Below are 17915 nucleotides of genomic sequence, written 5' to 3'. Positions count from 1 at the left end.
AAAGTGCTTAGAACAGCGTTGGCAAGTAATAAATGCTATATAAGTATTAACCATTATTAAACAAATATGAAAAATGTCCAAAAATAAGTTAGTACATCCTTAGTTTGGGATGAGTCTTTAAATCAGATTTATTCTTACCTCTGTCTTAAGAAAGTTTCTTGCTAGGACTGCTGCCATTACTTCTGACCTCTTGTCTCAACATTTGCATATCAGTCAGCAGATCCCATAACATCTGTGGGTTAAACATCCTGTGTAACTGTAAATGGAAATGTGCACCAGGCATTTGGTAGATTAAATAAAAAGCAACATACTCTTGCTGAAATGTATTACATTCCTACTGTTATTAATGAAATACCAGTTTACTTTAAATGTTACTGACTTCATAACAGCTTTGTATATAATCGTTGAATATCAAGGAAAAAGAACACTAGTAATGTGAGGAGTCCTTGAAAAGAAGAAGTAGTGTCTTCATACTCAAAAAGCCTTAAAAATGTGGTCATTCATTCAAAATATTATAGAGTGCTTACCATAGGCTTAGCATCATTCTCGAAGCTGAAGGGACAGTGCCTAGAATATCATCAGTGCCATCAGGGAGGTTATATTCTAGTGAGAAGAGATGAGGAACAAGTAAACAGATAAAACAAGATAATTTTAGAGACAGCTAAGTGCCATGAAGTAAATAAAACAGAGTGATATAATAGAGGAAAGACCTCACCTAGGAGGTGATAATTGAGCTGGGACACTACTGAATTGGGGGGAAGAAAGTTCCTGGCTGAGAGAACAGCAAAGGCATAAGCCTTGAAGTAAGAATGAATTTGACGTGTTTGGGAAAGAAAAGAGGAGGCATAGATCTTGGGGGGAAAGTGAGGTTTAGAAAGCAGATGGGTTCTTAAATATGTGGTATCTGTAGGCCCTGGTAAGGTTTTTTGTTTTTATTCTAAGTGCAGTGGGAAGACATTAAGCACTGGAGTGAAATGATTAGATTTGTATTTTTGAAGTTTGCTTGGCTATTGTGTGGAGAACCAAGTGTGGGGAGCATAGGTGTTCCCAGAAAGATTGAAGAGCCTTTAGCTGTAGTCCAGACCGATGCCTGTGGCTTGGATTAGAATGTACAGTGACATGGAGAGTAATGGGAGGATTTGCAATGTATGTTGGAGGTGGAAACAACAGAATTTGCTGGTAGTCTGGATGTAGGTGATGAGCATAAGAAGAAATCAGAGGAAGTCCTTCCTTCGCAGTGAAACTTTCTCCAGCCATTCTAACCTACAAGTGTCTCTCTCCTTTTGGTGTAGTAATTATTTGTTGAGCTCAGAATACTTACAAGGCGTGCTTCTTGGTGGTTAGGATGCATTGGTGAACAGAACAAAGATCCCTGCCCTTGTGAACTTCATGTTTTCTCCTGTACTACTTCTCTATCTGTGCCTTATAATTTACACTAAATTTTATGTGACCTTGTGTTAGTCTCTAATTGTTCCAGATGTGTTAGTTTTGCTCTCCAAATAGACAGTCACCTTCTTAAGGACAAGGGACCTTGCTTTCCCACTTTTCAGTTTACCATAGTGTCTAGCTCAGTTCTAGGGGAAAGTGTAAGTGACAGTGAAAATATGCTTTTTTCACTGATACCTTATTTGAAGGTTTGCCTTTAAAGATACACATTTGTGACAATCCAAAATTGCAATTCAGATAATTGGAAAGGAAATAATTTTTCCATTAAAAAAAGTATTTACTCACTCAAGAATTGCTTTAAAATAATGGACCCCCTCCCAATGAATCTAATAAAAGTTTAACAGGTTATTATGTATGTATTAAGGGAGGGGGTAAAGGAACTGAAACTGAAGTATCAGAGGCCATAGTCAACTTAAAATTAATCTAAATTGAAGACAAAGGAGCTGAAATTTGGAGTTTTAAGCAAAAATGTATATATATCTGATGTATAAAAATTCACATATGTAGATAACTTCATTTTCTACATTTAAAATTTATAATTGACTATTTTAAGTTGATTTTTTAACAAGATTGTGGGCATCTTATCAATAAAAAGTAATCATTTGAATATACAAGAAAATCAGATTCTGGTTATGGCTTTCTGAGTATTTCTTAAAATATTGAGAAGAAAACAAAGTCATGGTTTTCTGCTTTGTGACAAAGGCTGAACATCTTCATAAAGACTTACAGGCTCTTCAATCCTTTTCGAGACCCGTTATAATAATATTGACATTGAGGTGCTGTTTCTAGTGTAGTGCTCTATCTATGCAACCATCCTGTGGGCTAATTAAGCTTTTGAGGACTATCCCAGGAATCCAATGACCATTTATTACTTTGTTTCTATGCTTCTGAGTTCTAGAATACTGACTTTAAAACCATTTATAAGGGATGCTCTTACATTTATTTCTGTAATTTTATAATCTGTTTACTCTTTGAAGACCATCATAATTATCAGTGGGAAAGAAGACTTTTCATCAGGTAGTATGCAGCAGCATAACTCTTATAATAAGAATGCAGATGCCTTACTTCTTTAACTCTTTTATTCATTCAACACATATTTACACTTTCATTGAGTGCCTTCTTTGGGCGAGGCAGGGAGTTGGGGTTATAGGCAAACAGCAGTAAATAAAGTCTGGTCTGTAACCCAGAAGAGCTTATAGTTCCTTGGGGAAGAAGACACACAAAAATAATACACAGTAGAATGTCTTAAGTATTATAAGAGAGGTGTAAATGAAATGTATTGCTGGTTCAGAGGAGAGCAAGATACTCTCCTCTGAGGAAATTAGAAAGATTTCCTGGAAGAGATTGCATTTAAAACACCACTTGAAAGTGGAGATCATTTGAAGGGGACAGAAAAGGAAGGGCATTGTGCGAGGCAGGGACAGAATGAACAAAGTGACAGAACTAAGAAACTATGTATGGGTGGGAACCAGCTTGTGCTTCAGCCAGTGGACATTTCTGGAGCAACAAACAGGTTTAAGGCCTGCTTGAGGAGCCAGACAGAAAGGGAAATGAGAGGTGGGCCTTGCCCTTAAGGAAGAATTCAGTTTAGCTGATCTTAGAAAGTATGAGAAAGCATTTTCACTTACATTTGGAGATGGTGATGGATGCTGAACTGAGGTACTTGAATTGTATTCTATAGCAATGGCTTTGTAGCAACAAATGCTTATCATTTACTGACTCCTTCAGTATTCTTGGCACTGTGGTAAGAATTTACATGCATTATTTCCTTCAGGTATCCTCATGAGATATGATTACTATTTTATCCCTACTGCCCAGCTGAGAAAATTCAGGTATAACAAGTCAATTAATTCATTTAATGTGGCCCAGCAGAATAGAGATTTGAGCAGGTGTATTCAATTTCAGACCCTGAAGCTCACAAAAGGGAGGCATGGAAGACATTTGAAGAGGAAAATGACCTTGAGAGTTCATTTGACTCCAAGGGGAGTACAGTGATTAAAGGATCATGCTAGAGAACAGCTACTGAGAACCCAAATGAAGGCAATGGTAATGGGTATGAAAAGAAGAACGTGGCAGATGATACAAAGATAACTAACTTGACTCAAGAGAAAGGAAGAGGGAGAAGTCAAATACAGATTCAAATTTTAGAGTCTGCATAAATGGAAAATTGGTGATGCCAGGAATTGAAATAAGGCATCAGAGGAGGATCATCCCTTAGGGAAACAGAAAGGTAGGGATCAGAGGGTGTCAGGTAGTTAGGATGACTAGTTTAATTTTGTACAAGTTGAAGTGTCACTGGGATATACAGGTGGAGGTGTCCATCAGGTAGCTGAAAATGCAAAAGCTGAGCTCAGAAAAGAGGCCATTTGGAAATGGTACCATATTCTACCAATGGTACCAAGGTCAAGGAAGACTGATAAAGGCCTTCAAAAAACATAGTTTTATTATGCTGGAGAAATCAGAAACCAGACTGCAGGGTTTATGAAGTGAGGGTATAGTAAAAAAAGTGAAAAAGGAAGTATAGGCTACTCTGAATGGAATTAAAAGTTAAGGGAAAAGAAAATGTAGTTGGTAGACTAAAAGGATAATAGGAATGAAGAAAGTTTTTTATTTTTTTTTAAATTTCTTTCAGAATGGAATGAATGAAGAAAGATGGAGTGACTGGTGAAGAGGGTGGGGCTATATTAACTCAAGGGCATAGGTGACAGGTTAGCCTGAGTGATGGGTGCCTGGCCTCAGTTCATCTGAATTCCAACCTGTCCTTCAGCCTTTACTTCTCTCATAGTTTCCTCCACAGAAGCTTAAATGTTCCTTATTCTGTTCTCCTTCTCTTAGTACATACATGCACCGTGAATCAGTGTTTGTCAAACGTTAGCATGTAGCAGTATTACCTGGAGGCCTTGTTAAGCCACAGGATGCTGGGCCCCATCTCAGATTTTGTGATTCCAGGTTGAGGCTTGGAGAATTGCAGTTCTAACAAGTTCTCAGGTAATGCTTATGCTGATGATGCTGATCTGTGAGCCATGCTTTGAGGACCACTCAATTAAGAAATGTGAGAGCTACAAATAAAAAGGCTTGGGAGTTTGCAAATCGACCAGTGTGCTGGACCTGGAAACGTTCTAGAAACAGACTCCAAGAATCAGTTGTGATTTAATGGCAAGCAAAAAAGAATGGAATATTTTACTTCACTCCAAAAAAGAAAAATACTTTAAGGGCGGCATCAATGCAATCCGTACAAAGCAAAGAGCTTTCTTGGGGAAGGCTATCATAGGGGGAGACTGAAACCAAAAAAAAAGCGAAAACCATAACACTGACTATAATTTTATTTTAATAATGAAGAACTAAATTGTGTGTGAGCAAGAGGTATACAGTTGTTATTTGGGGGGTAAATATAGAGTTAGTATACTATGTGCTATTTAGAATGCTATTTCATCATTCATAACTTAAAAGAGATCATTGGGCCTGGAGAAAGGCACCATTTCTAAGAGCTGGTTTTAGAATTGTCATTTTGATTGCTGCATCTAATTATTCCCTTAGGTTTACCTGTCACTCATAATTACTTGTGCAAGTCTGATATAAGCAGAAATACCAAATCTCTGAATTTGGAGAGAGATAATTTGTTGTGTACGTCGCTAAAGTTATTGATTACGGTTGGCACTTGTGCTAAGTTGCACAATCAAAGGTACAAAATCCTTTCTGACATTTCAAATATTAGTCACTTCAAGTTTCTTCCATTCAGTTAAATGCAAACTAAGTGAACTCATCAGTATCAGTGATAATCACTTTAGCATAAGCAAAACAACCCAGCTGTCAATAGCTACATTCTGTAACACAGATTTATCAGAGGCCTTATTCTGATCACGTGGTCAGATGCCACTAGATGTAGAGTGAAATTAGTTGTATATATGAATGTAAGTAATGTGTCATTTTAGTTCCAAGCCTAAACAGCTGTTAATTTCACTGTAACAATTCCCCCAAATAACTGAAAATAGGTTTTGAGTTGAAATGCATAAACATCCTTATTAATGTCAGCAACATCAAATTGTCATCTGTTTTAGTCTTTTTTAATTATAAAGCTTGACTCTTTATTTAAAACCTAAAAACACGCAGGAAAGGAAACAAAATTCTTCTCACCTAATAGTATGCAAATAAATTATTCTGGATTAACAATAAAAAAAGTTCATGGTTTGAGAACAGATTCCTTTTAGAAATTAAAAACAATTTTATAATAAAGATTTAGTGGCCCAATAGAAAAACAGTCTCCTCAAATCTAAGTGATACTGAAAATTTCAAATTGTAATAAATAGATGTTTTATGAGAATTGAAATTGCTTTTTTGATGTGGGTAGGGAGATAGGAGTCAGATTTCTTGATTTCATTTTTACCATGACAGAGTGGTAGTTCCTGTAAACAGAAACTGGGAGATATTCAGAAAAATTACATGAAAGAAAGTAACTTGTCAGTCTTTTAGGATATATTTGGTTCAGTGTCGTCAGAAGGTAGTCTGCCCTCTCCCTGGAATCAAGTTGCAAACACTATCCTCAATAGTAATTAGAGCTAAGCGGCAATTACAGGACGTATGATTTGTTCAGGCGCATTGCCTGTCGGCTGTTTCCTAGCACCACATTTCACAGGAGCACCAGGTTGAAATGATGGAATTATTTATCTCTAAATGTAATACCTTGTACAATGCTTGAATGCAGAAGTGAACGTGGACTGTAATCTTAAAAACTCAGGTAAGCATTGCTGACTGATCAGCATTTATACATCAGGGAACTTTTTCATGTAGTATCTGACAAATATAAAATAGTTAAAATAAATTTTGGAAAAAGAGAAAAGTTTCAGAATTAGGACAATTAGAATTTGCTAATTTCATTACTCCCCTGTCCACTATCATCTTGGTTTTACTGACCTATTTTTATTTAAACTGTAATCTTGAGTCATTTTGCTGAATATAATGATGCTTCTCATTTCCCATATTTACTTTATCTTTATGAACTACTGTTCCTTTTTCTTTCAGAGTTTGTCTCAAAATAACTACAAGGTTAAAATTAATTTTGTATTTAATCCAAGTATGTTAGAACCCTTTCTCTTTTTTTTCTGTTCTCTTCAGAATATTTATTTAAGCTGATGATTGCACATGTTCAGAATCAAGATTGACTGAATGGTGGCTGGTAGCCTGTAATAAAATTGAGTACCATGGGTGATTTGCACTCTTACCATGATTTTATGATGAGCACATTTCAAGTTTTTAATGTTCCATCTAGTTCAAACCAAAATCCAATGGCTTTGAGTTTATTTCGACCATTGGAAATAGAAATCTCTCTGGAAACCAGGGAAGTTTAGGTTCTCAAGAGGGAACATTGTTAAGAGGGTAGGTGTATTTTTTATTATGTCTACAGTAGATACTTGAGAAATTCTCATTTCTATTTTAATGTTACCACTTTGTTCTTCCCCACTTAAGGAATCCTTTTTCTTTCGATTTTGCCACTTGTAAAACATGAATAAATATTACTGGTAGGAAAGGGCATAGAAACTCTAGGCACTGTGGGGATGTTTATATCTCCTAGTCCCCAACAGAATTTCAGGTGGTTTGGAAAATATTGATGGAGCCTTGACTTCTTTTATTCCATCCCATCGGTGGATTAGAAGTGTAAACACTGAGGGTTCAGTGGGCTCTTGCAAAAAATGAGTGGATTAAAGCCTGTGTGCATAAATTTTACCATAATGTGTGACCTCTTAACAGACAGTATTGCTCAGTGTAGTTATCACAATAAAATAACTAATTTTGGAAGAAAATTCATTCTGATCCTGGGTCCATCATTGGCTTCATTTTGTGTTTGCTTTGTTTTGGAACTACTTATTTCTGAGAGCATTTTCTTCACAAAATAGAATAGGATGATTGTAAGCCATTTAACAGTTTAGAAATCTATTTAATTTATATAAAAGCACTTTGTGCTCCCCAATGAAAAGGGATGGTATGTGTCTAACCTAGGACACTGATGACAAATTTCTATAAAAGTGTACCGTTAAATTCTATTGTGGATTTAAGTTTTTAACTTATCCTACTCTATCACATATATGACAGATACCCTCGTGTTAAGCACATAAAAACAATTCTCTGTTGTTGCAACTGACATGACTACTTGAGACATAAACAGAGATTTGACCTAATTTAATTGTTACATCTTGTCACAGGGACAAACTTGTCCTGAAACTAGTATAATCTTGCTGTTAATCTTTTGATTATATTGAAACAAATACTGAAAAAGAAATTAATGCGGAATAGCTGGAAAACATGGCAGATGACATACTTTATGAGTGCTTTCTTGTTCCCTGACAATACTGGGCAAAAGAGAAACATCAAGATAGACAAAGACAGACACATGCACTTGGAAACAGTGAGAGACAGAATACAGACAGAGACAGAGACAGAGACAGACACAAACACATATACAAAGAGAAGGACAGAGACAAGAGAGATGCCAACGACATGAGAGAGACAGAAAGATGAGAGAGAGAGCGAGGGAGACTAGAGAGACAATAGAGAGGGATTAGAGAGAAACGGAAAGTGGGAGAAAGACAAGTCAATCAAAGTTTGTCAGTATTGTGCAATTTTGAATTCTTTTGCACTTCCTTTAGCTGAAAACCTGCCTTGTGAAATTAAATATGCTCAACATTAGGTTCATTTTTATGAATTGCTTACTTTCCATTCATGTCCTTTAGAGCAAAAGGAGCTTAAAAGGATATTTGAAGTCTAGAAGAGACCAAGAGTTAAAACAAATGTTCTTCTAAAGGGAAATGTTTCCATTCCTTTGTTGCCTGATAAAGCAAATTATTCAAAAGGAAAATGAATGTTATGATTAAATTTTCTAGTTTTCATATGTCTCTTTTTTAAGAGACCACTGTGTTTTTGACTTAAAGGTGTTCATTGAGGGGGTGAGAGGGAGTCATTTGGGAAGCCACAAAAAAACTCCATATAAGAAAAACTGGTACAAAGTCAGTATAATAGTACAAGAATAAACATGATCCACAGGGACAGGAGCAGTCATTTATGATGAATCACTTCCAATGCAGAAATTCCTTGGGCATTCACTCAAGTGCCTTATCAGATGCTGTTTTGCGTATCACTAGTGCCCCAGAAGCTGCTTGCATGGCCAAAGCAAGTAACATCAATTTCTAGGATGTCAGGACAGTGGCAGAGTTCCAAGAAACCGGGTCAGAGATTGGCCCATTCTGTTAAAAACCTGCTAAAGACCCTTTGGAGTACAAGCATCCCCTGAATCACAGAACACTCCATCTTTCTTAGGAAAAGACAAAGGTGATACCACTTTGTCTCCCAGTTGCCCAGCTCTTGTTTTAAAGGAGTCAGATGCCCTGCTTAACTAGGCTCCTGCTTGTACAGCTTTTCTCTGTTCTACTTCATTTTTTGTGGACTTCTGACATAGGAAGAAAAGGAAGAAAGTCATTTTAGGAGTGAGATATTAGGAAATTCCAAATAAGAAATTGGTGCTAATTCTAGTTGACTCTGTAAAACTAACCCAAAATCACCACTCCTTCCTTCCCTTTCCACATTCCACCTCACCCCTTTCCTCATCCTAGCCCCACCTCCAAACCCCATTACTCATAGCCTGCTCACCCCATCCCTGGCGATACAAGCACTTCACACCTAGTTTCCATAGGGATGGAAGCGTGGCTTTCACAATGTTTGCACAGCGACACTGGCTGCCAGGCTGGAGCCATTTCTTCTGCTCTGGGGGGAAAATTACCTTTTTTGCTGATGGAGGACCAAGAGTGCCTCTTCTATAATGGTCACCATAATTATAATACTCCATTAGTATTTTACCTGAATACTGTATAAGGCAATGTACTTGTGGCCATGGATACACACGCAAACACCAGTTTTTACTGTTCCTGTTTGTTCCCAAGTTGTGGTTTCTGGAAGCCCATTACTCTTCCTTTTCTTTCTTTTTAACATTGGTAACAGCTTTTGAATAGCTTTGAAATGTTTGGTTAATATTTAAGCTAAGGGAAGCATTTTTCTCTTCGAAAGTGGGAGTAGAGCATACTAACAGAGCAAATATTAATTGTTTCTTTAAATCGAGCAAGCTTCTGGGGGAAATATCTTTTTAGAAATAATTACCATTCCTCCCCCACCCCCCCACCCCCCGTTCTGGTTCTTAAATGCAAATAGCCTAGACATTGAATGCAAAAACAGAAATTCTCTAAAACTAAGGGGGGGGGGGATATTTTGTGTCCTAGAGCTAGAATTTATAGCAATAGCTTGGTACACTGACCTCCTGAGTTGCCATATCCAGCCTCCTTCAGCCTCGCCCTTTGTGTGAATTGCAGAGGAGAGAGCTGAAGACAGAGCCAGAGGGCTAAACAGTGCTGGTACTTTGATCTGCTCTGATAGAAGGTCACTTTCCATTGCTTGGAAAAATGTGTCTTTTCAGATAGCAAATTTTTTGCAATTCTGATAATACCAATATAAAAACCACCAACAAAAATGTGAGTATGCCTCTTGTTACGAAACTATTTGAATTAGCTATATTGATCCAAACAGTATGGTTAAAAGCATAGTTTTAATGGTCATTGTTGTTCTCTTTTTTCCCCATGGGGAATATTAAAAGAATTATTTAAAATGAGGTGTTGGGATCAATCTTCCGCCATTCTTTAAAATGGAAAAAATGTTGACTCTTGGCCCTCACCGATTTTTCTTTCATTTAATTTCTTTTTGCCATTGCTCATATTGATAAAACATTAAAATTAAAATCTTATTTGAATATCAATACTTTCTTCCAAATTTCAATTGAAATAAAATAGACCAAATACCAATCTACTTAATTTTTAAAGAAGATAATGACCACAATATATGACTCCTATACATCTTTGATTGCACAGACTTTATTCTAAGCAGTGTCCCTGGGCAGTGAGCTCTATGTTTGGTTCTACCATTTGTCAGGTACCTTGGTGGATTAAGCTTCTCCTAGTCCCCTTTTTCTAATATGAAATGAGGGGGATTTTATAGATTCCTAAATTAATGTTTCACCTCTAAAATTTTATGAAATATAATTCCTCTAGAAATATTCAGTGAGTTTAGAAACATAGTAATTGCCTTTCTTGGGAAAGTCTGTATATTTAGAAAGGTTCTTAAAATAAGACATAATTCTACCCTGCATTTAGGTCTTTAGCATGCTGTAAAGGGAGAGCAGTCCAACTCTGTAACAGAAAGAAGCTTCAGTTCTCATGAATACGTCTTGTTCCCGTAGACCATAGTCACTGGACAAATGTAGCTTAGGACCATCTCCTTAGGTCTTTTTGCCAGAAAATTTCATCATGCTACTTGTGACCTCCAAATCTGTTCTCGAGCTCAAACAATTTTAGTAAAGCCCGTCTGGAGATAAGTTTGGCTTCTCTAAAGACTTAGTAATTTAGTAACTAAACACATGACATTCTCTTTTTATAAGTCAAGTGTATTAAAAGCCATTTCAAAAAACTTTTGAGAGAACATTTGTTAGAGCCCTGGTTTCCCTTTATTGAATTTCCCTTCTTGCATGGTCATGCTTAATACCATTTGGTTACAAGTTATAAAACTGTAGCAAAGCAAAAGTGTTTTAAATTCATCTTAAAGGAGACTTTTTTAACTATTGAAATCTGCTTGGCTTCTGAAATTATCAGAGATTTTTTAGTGCTGCTTTGAAAAAGGGTCACAATTTAGGAATTTTGTCATATTTAACCAAACTATAATTTGTACTATATAGTAAATAAATCTTATCCATTTTTTCCCCTAACATTTAAATATAAGACACTCACTTCATGGGCAAGATCTTCTGGTATAAATGAGTCATCACTTGACTGTAGATATTCTATTACCACAGCATCTGAAAAGCCATTCATTGCATCTTAGTGAAAGATTCATTGTTTTGTGGAAAAGCTGATGTATATACAAGTAAATAAAAAGAACACTGTGGCTTAAAATCTATCATGATGTGACTTCACTGCTGTTTTTGAGGCAGCCCTTCATTATTGCTTATAAACTTCAGAGTGGTGCTCAGAAAGATTCAGTTTTAAGTGCAGCATTTTGCTAAGATGCTGCTAAGGCAGCTGCAGCTGGAACTCTTTGGAGGGAGCCCTGAACTGCCCCAGGGGAGATTCAGGCACAGAACTGCCAGTTGTTCAGATTATATAGACTCAAAGTTCTAGATATATAGATCCAGTCTCTGGCAACACTGGATTCTAGTGTTCTCCGTCCACTGCCTGAATTAAGCAAGGCATCAGTGTTAAAATAACCTTTTATTTGCTCACAAATCATTTTGAGCCAAATCAAGTGGCAGTGTAAAAAGAACTTACAAAAACATATTTATCCTGAAATATACAAACTTGACAGTGTTTTAAGATTTACTTATTGGGGAATTTTGCCTGTATTTGTGAAGAACATTTTTACTAAAGTTAATAGCATTAAACATGTTACTTGTAGAATTTTTCTTTTGAAGTATAGCATGCAGAAAAGGGTACATATCAAAATGTAGCACTGAATGAATGTTCTCAAACTAAACATACCAAGATCAAGAAAATTTCCAGCACTCCAGAAGACCTTTTAAACTCCTTCCAGGCACTCTTAACACCTAGCAGCCTCCTCTCCCTCCATCCCTGCAAGGATAGTTGCCTCCTGGGTTAATTTTACCTTGTTTTCTACTTTATATAAATGGTATCATACAGTATGTTCTCTTTCATTCTAGTTCTTTTCCTTAACATTATGTTTGCAGGTCTCTTTGTTGTTGCATGTACTTATGTATCATTTGTTCTCGTTGATCTATTCCATTGTATTGGTGCTTTCTTGTGTGAACATATAACAATTATTTATCCATGCTAATATTGAAGGATAATGGACTAATCTACAGTTTGGGGCTTTTATAAATAGTATTGCTATGAACATTCTAGAGCATATTATTTCTGTTAAGTATATAATTAGAAATGCAGTTGCTGGACAATATGGTCTCTATATATTCAGCTTTAGTAGATATTGCCAAATAAATAGTTTTTCAAAGTAGTAGTATCAATTTACATTTTAGTACAAGATTTCTACAACATATCCTTGCTGACTCTTGATAATCTCCATCTTTCTTCATGTTAGCTATTCTGTGAGTTTATAATGATACCTCTTTGTGGTTTTATGTACATATCTCTGGTGACTAATGAAGTTAAGCACTGTTTTGTATGTGTGGATGTTTTTGATATCCACTTTTATGAAATGTCCTTTCAAATCTTTTGTCCATTTCCCTATTGCAGTCTTTTTCTTAGTGATTTTTAGGTATTCTTTATTCTGGATTCAAGTCCTTTGTAAAATACTTATTGTGAATATCTTCTCCCTCTTTGCCCATTGCCTTTTCACTCAATGATATTTTATTCCTATGTCCTTTTCTTAATGGAATATATTCATCAATTTTTTTTCTTTTAGGATTAACAGCTTTTGTTTCCTGTTTAAGAAATCTTTGCCTATTCCAAAATCACAAAGATGTTCTGCTATGTTTTTATTATTTTACCTTCCATATTTAAAGTCTAAGTGCATTCTTAAGACTAATGCCCTAGGAGAGAGGACCAAATGACCTATATTTTCTAATCAAAACCCCCCAAGTATACCTTGAATGCCTATAAAAGTTTTGAATTTGGGTATATTCCATTATCTCTATGCTTTTTGCTCATGTAATTCCCTTTACCCAGCACGCCATTCTCATATCTCCATCTCTCAAAACACTTAACCATGCTTCAATGCTTATTTCAAGAATTAGCTTCTCTATGAAAATATTTACGATCCCATCTCCTAACCAGATATAATTTTTTTTTCTCTCTGGAACCTCAACATTTTGTTGATGTCTCTTTTATGACCCTTGACATACCCTGCCTTGTATGATAGGTGTGAATGAATTTAACATTTTATGCTCTCCTGAGATATGGTGTAGTATGAAAGGAGCAGGAGTAGTTAGTAAATACAGCAGCTAAGGCTTAATGAAACACACCATATATCAAGCACAGGTTTAAGCACTTTTTATAGAAAAAATCTCAATTAGTTCTCCAACAGTTCTATGATACAGTTACTTGTATTTTCCCCACTTTAGAGAAAAGAAAGTAGAGGCATAAAGAGGTATGCTCTCTTGTCCAAGGGAACAGCCAAAAAGTGATGATAGACTCAAAGGCTGTCTTCTGAGTTGGTACTTCTAATCACTACGTGTATCCAACGTTATTGCCTGAAGAGCATGCTGGAGGGTCCCGATTGTCCCAGGTGCTATATGGAAAAAGAAAAAAAAAGAATTATTGAGTTCATGTTCACGATATTGGGGGAAGAAATTATGTCTGCCTAGATGGTTATAATATCCTTTGGTATATTAAAAACTCAGAAGATTTCAGAAAAGAACCTTTGTAAAATTTTGTGAAAGCCAGCATTTTCTGAATGTATTTGATCATGAAATTGTTTCCATGTAACAACTTTATATAACCTAGTTTGTGGAATGCTGATATGGGCTGAAGAGTCAGATGGGCAACAGTTTGAACCCTGGCCCTACCACATACTGAGTAATCTTCATCTCTGTAAAATGGAGATAATAATGCAAACCTCATAGAGTTATACTGTAATATAAGAAGGTACATGAATTGCTTAGCACAGTACCTGGGATGGAGTGGAATCTCATTAAGTGGTAGTAATTTTTATTATTTTCTTAGGTTCTTTTAAAAAGTAAAATTCTTCTGACTCTATCTAATCCCTGTAGCTGTGGGCACTGTGCCTTATACAGTTGGCCTCCCGTAAGTATTTGTTGAATTAAGTAATACTATTATTGGGGAAGATTTTCCCAATAATAATATATTTAGGTAAATATATTATAGAAATAGGTCTTGTAGAGCATTAAAAAAACTTATATATTTTAGCTGTTTCATTATCAGACACTACATTAAGGTCAAATAAAAGTTTCAACTAATTCCTAGCTGCAGATTATATCTGGAGGTTCAGCACTTTAAATCTTTTAGTTTGAGGGTAAAATGTTCCTTATCCACAGCAAGAGAATGAATCTATAAAAATGAAGTATATTCAGCTGTACAATTTGGTGGATAGAGCTTAGTAGTAAAGAGAAGAATTCAGAAGCTAAATTGTCTGGGTTTGAATCCTGACTCCTCCACATACACTCTGTATAAAGGTGAGTTTATCCCCTTTTCACCTCGATTTGTTATCTGTAAAGTGGTGCTAATAATGGTGCCTTGTTTATCAGGTTATTGTGAGGATTAAACAAGTATGTGTGTATGCATGTCCATATACATATATGTGTATATACATATGTACATATACGTATATGTATATTTGCATATGTGTGTGTACTTATATACACATACATATGTAATGTGCTTAGGGTAGTGCCTGGCACATAGAAAAAATGTTATCTCTGTTATTATTGTGTGGCTTTTTCAGAAGCCAAACCTTTTATTCAGTCACATTCCCTATTCGGTAGCCACTTCCCAGTGGCCACTGTTGATGGTCTCCAGGGGAGTTTGTTTTTCTCATATGGCAGATTGGTCAAAGAAAGGAAGTGGTAAGAAAGGGAGCAAGGGGAATCCTCGTGGCTGTCCTGGTAAGTATCAGGTATTAACACTGGGAAACAATAAAAAGAGTTTGGTGGAAAATCTGAAATGCCATTCATTTTAATTTCTTTAAACAAGTCTTTGACAGTTCTATAATTGATAAAGAAGAGCCACTTGGAAGCCTCACACCTATAACCTAAATTGACTTTCAAGTTCCTACGTATTTCAAAAGGTCAAAGACTATGGCAATAATTTCAAGTATCACCTGGCACTTAAATGAGGTTTTATTATGATGGATTATGGCATAATCCATTGACATAATAAGGTACCTATTATATTAAAGAAGCAGTTGACTGAGATAATCGTTTTCTTTATGATTATAATGGTTAGTTATCTTTCATATATTATTGGTTTCATAATATAGATGCATACAACTAATATTTTACCATCAAAATAAAGTTTATGGAAGAGAGTTAATTGCATTCTTATGGGGGGGGCGGTATGTGGCTGTGTTTAATTTTCATGGTGAGAATGGTGACTGTTAGGTCATTGGGATATGCATGCTTGTGTATGTGTATTTAATTTAGTATAGGGAGTTTGATAAATATTTATATATAAAGTGATATAAAAAGCGTTGTCAGGGTGGAGCCTGGTTATGACTTGATTCATTTTGATATATATCAGATTATATACTATGCTCTGAAATAGAATTATATACAGGAGGTGTCCCCCATATTATTGCCAGATAGTTCATACAAAAAGCAAGGGTTGGTCTTGTCCCAGGAGGATAGCAGTATAATGGTTTCAGTGAGTCTCTGAGTTTTAGAGAATTTTAGCATTTTCTTGCAAGGTGCATTGCGTTTTGGCCATTTCTGTTTGTATCTCCCACTGACCTAAGAGAATCCTGAGGTGAAGGGGAGTGCTTTCTAGTAGCAGCAGCACCAGCAACAAAATCTGGAATAAGGTGACAGGGATCGAAGGATGAACTAACCTGTGCAAAGAATGTGCTTTATCCCCTTTCATTTCCCATTTACAAAAACTTCCTTTGAAGCAATCATCTTGGTGAAGCAATGTGTAAAGCAGGTTTTAAAATTAAAAACAGCAAGGTTGAGGTAAGGGAAATGATGAAAAGATAGTTTATGTTTATTCAGAAGATCTACCAGTACTTTAATACAATCTGTGTTTAACATGGCAAATTGTCTGTTATTAAAATGCTAATGAAATGGTAAACAGCTGCTAAGTTTTTTATGCTAATAGATGGTGGCTGCAACATAGTCCTCAACCCTTGTCTTTATTAGCATAGAGATTTGATTGGGTAAGGGGAATCATTGTGCATTCTGACCTTTGTTGATGGAGCAATCTGTTTGTCAAGTTCCCTTTTGCATTCTATTTGATATTTGAGTTTGTTAGTACAAAGTGATTCTCACCAGGCCCTCAGGGGTCATGTATTACACAGCGTTATCAGAGCCTCCATTGTGGGCTTAGAGAACGAATTTTGCATCCCTTTGGAAGACCATGATGGCAAAATAATTATAAATTTGTTTATCAGGCCACTTTAAGTAGGAAGGTTCTTTATACTTTACACTTTTAATAATTTTAATAATAAATTATAAAAGGCAGTTGGTCTAATATAAGCAAAGCCCCTGCATTTACATTTAACTAAGATTTTAAAGCAAAGCTTTTGAAATAAATATTTTAATAAATGCCTCTGCAGCATTTAATGTATTGATTTAACACGTCATCTCAGATCTACGGTCACTAAAGTCAGTAATGGATGTAATGTTACCTAATTAGAAGAGCAATGCGTAATTAAAAACAGAGTGGTATGTGAATGCCAGGCAGAGATCAGAGTGTGTACTTGGGCAACAGAACAAAAAATTACTGCTTAATTTATACGTTGGGCTCTGCTGTGTATTCTCTAATAGATGTGGATGACCTAAAGACTTGCCATTACAGATAAATGCTTCAGGTACCTTTCTCTTTTCTTCTGTTTTTTAGGATCAATGTAAGTGAGATATGACAGTCTCTCAAACACTATTGCCAATGATGTTCCAGAATGATTTGAAATATGATGCAGGGTTTATTAAAGAAATTCATTACAAAAAAGCGCCATTGAAATAGGAATTTTAATGATTCTGGGACACTGTGTATTAAGATTGGTAGAAATTTTAATAGCTGGAGCATTTTCCCATACTGTTCATTTCTCCTTGAAGTCAATAGGGGATTTTAGGCATATAATTGTTATGCTGTTCTGTATAGGCATGGAATTCTCATACACTGCTGGCGGTAATATAAAATGGTTCAGCTGCTTTGGAAAACAGTCTAGTCTGGCAGTTCCTTAAAATGTTAAACCACGTGGTTACCATATGACCCAACAATTCCACTCACCCAAGAGAATCAAAAACTTATGTTCACACACAGACTTGTGCACACATATTGATAGCAGCACTATTCATAATAGCAAAAAAAGTAAAAATAACTCAAATGTTCATTAATTGATAAATGGATAAACAAAATGTGGGATATCCATACAATGGAATATAATTCAGCCATAAAAAGGAATGATGTTTTGATACATTGTACATCACAGATGAAACTTGAAAAAATCATGCTAGGTGAAAGAAGCAAGATACAAAAGACCATATATTGTATGACTCCATTTAAATGCAGTGCCCAGGCAAATCTATATAGATACAAAAAGTTGATTGGTGGTTTCCAGGAGCTAGAGAGATTGGGAGGAAATGAGGAATAACGACTAATGGTAGGGGATTTCTTTTCATAATGGTGAAAATGTTCTAAAATTTATTATGGTATTGTTTGCACAACCCTGTGAATATACTAAAAACCACTGAATTGTATGCTTTAAATGGGTGAATTGTATGGTATATGAATTATATCCCA

General features: G+C 35.8%; 1 protein-coding gene across 4 annotated transcripts in view; it reads left to right on the top strand.

The window, feature by feature from the left end:
* The window catches only part of ZNF385B (zinc finger protein 385B), a 449758-nt gene that overhangs the window by 336388 nt on the left and 95455 nt on the right, over positions 1 to 17915 (top strand). Inside the window, exon 1 of one of the 4 annotated variants that reach the window (XM_037849746.1) lies at positions 6044 to 6181. The exons of the other annotated variants lie outside the window; for them this stretch is intronic. The gene's annotated coding sequence lies outside the window, so the exon portion shown is untranslated. Of the gene's footprint in view, positions 1 to 6043; positions 6182 to 17915 lie in introns of those variants that run through there. 4 annotated transcript variants of the gene reach the window in all.

This window comes from Choloepus didactylus, chromosome 9 (assembly GCF_015220235.1).
Source record: "Choloepus didactylus isolate mChoDid1 chromosome 9, mChoDid1.pri, whole genome shotgun sequence".
NCBI lineage: Eukaryota > Metazoa > Chordata > Mammalia > Pilosa > Megalonychidae > Choloepus > Choloepus didactylus.
This window is presented reverse-complemented; position numbering and strand designations above follow the sequence as displayed.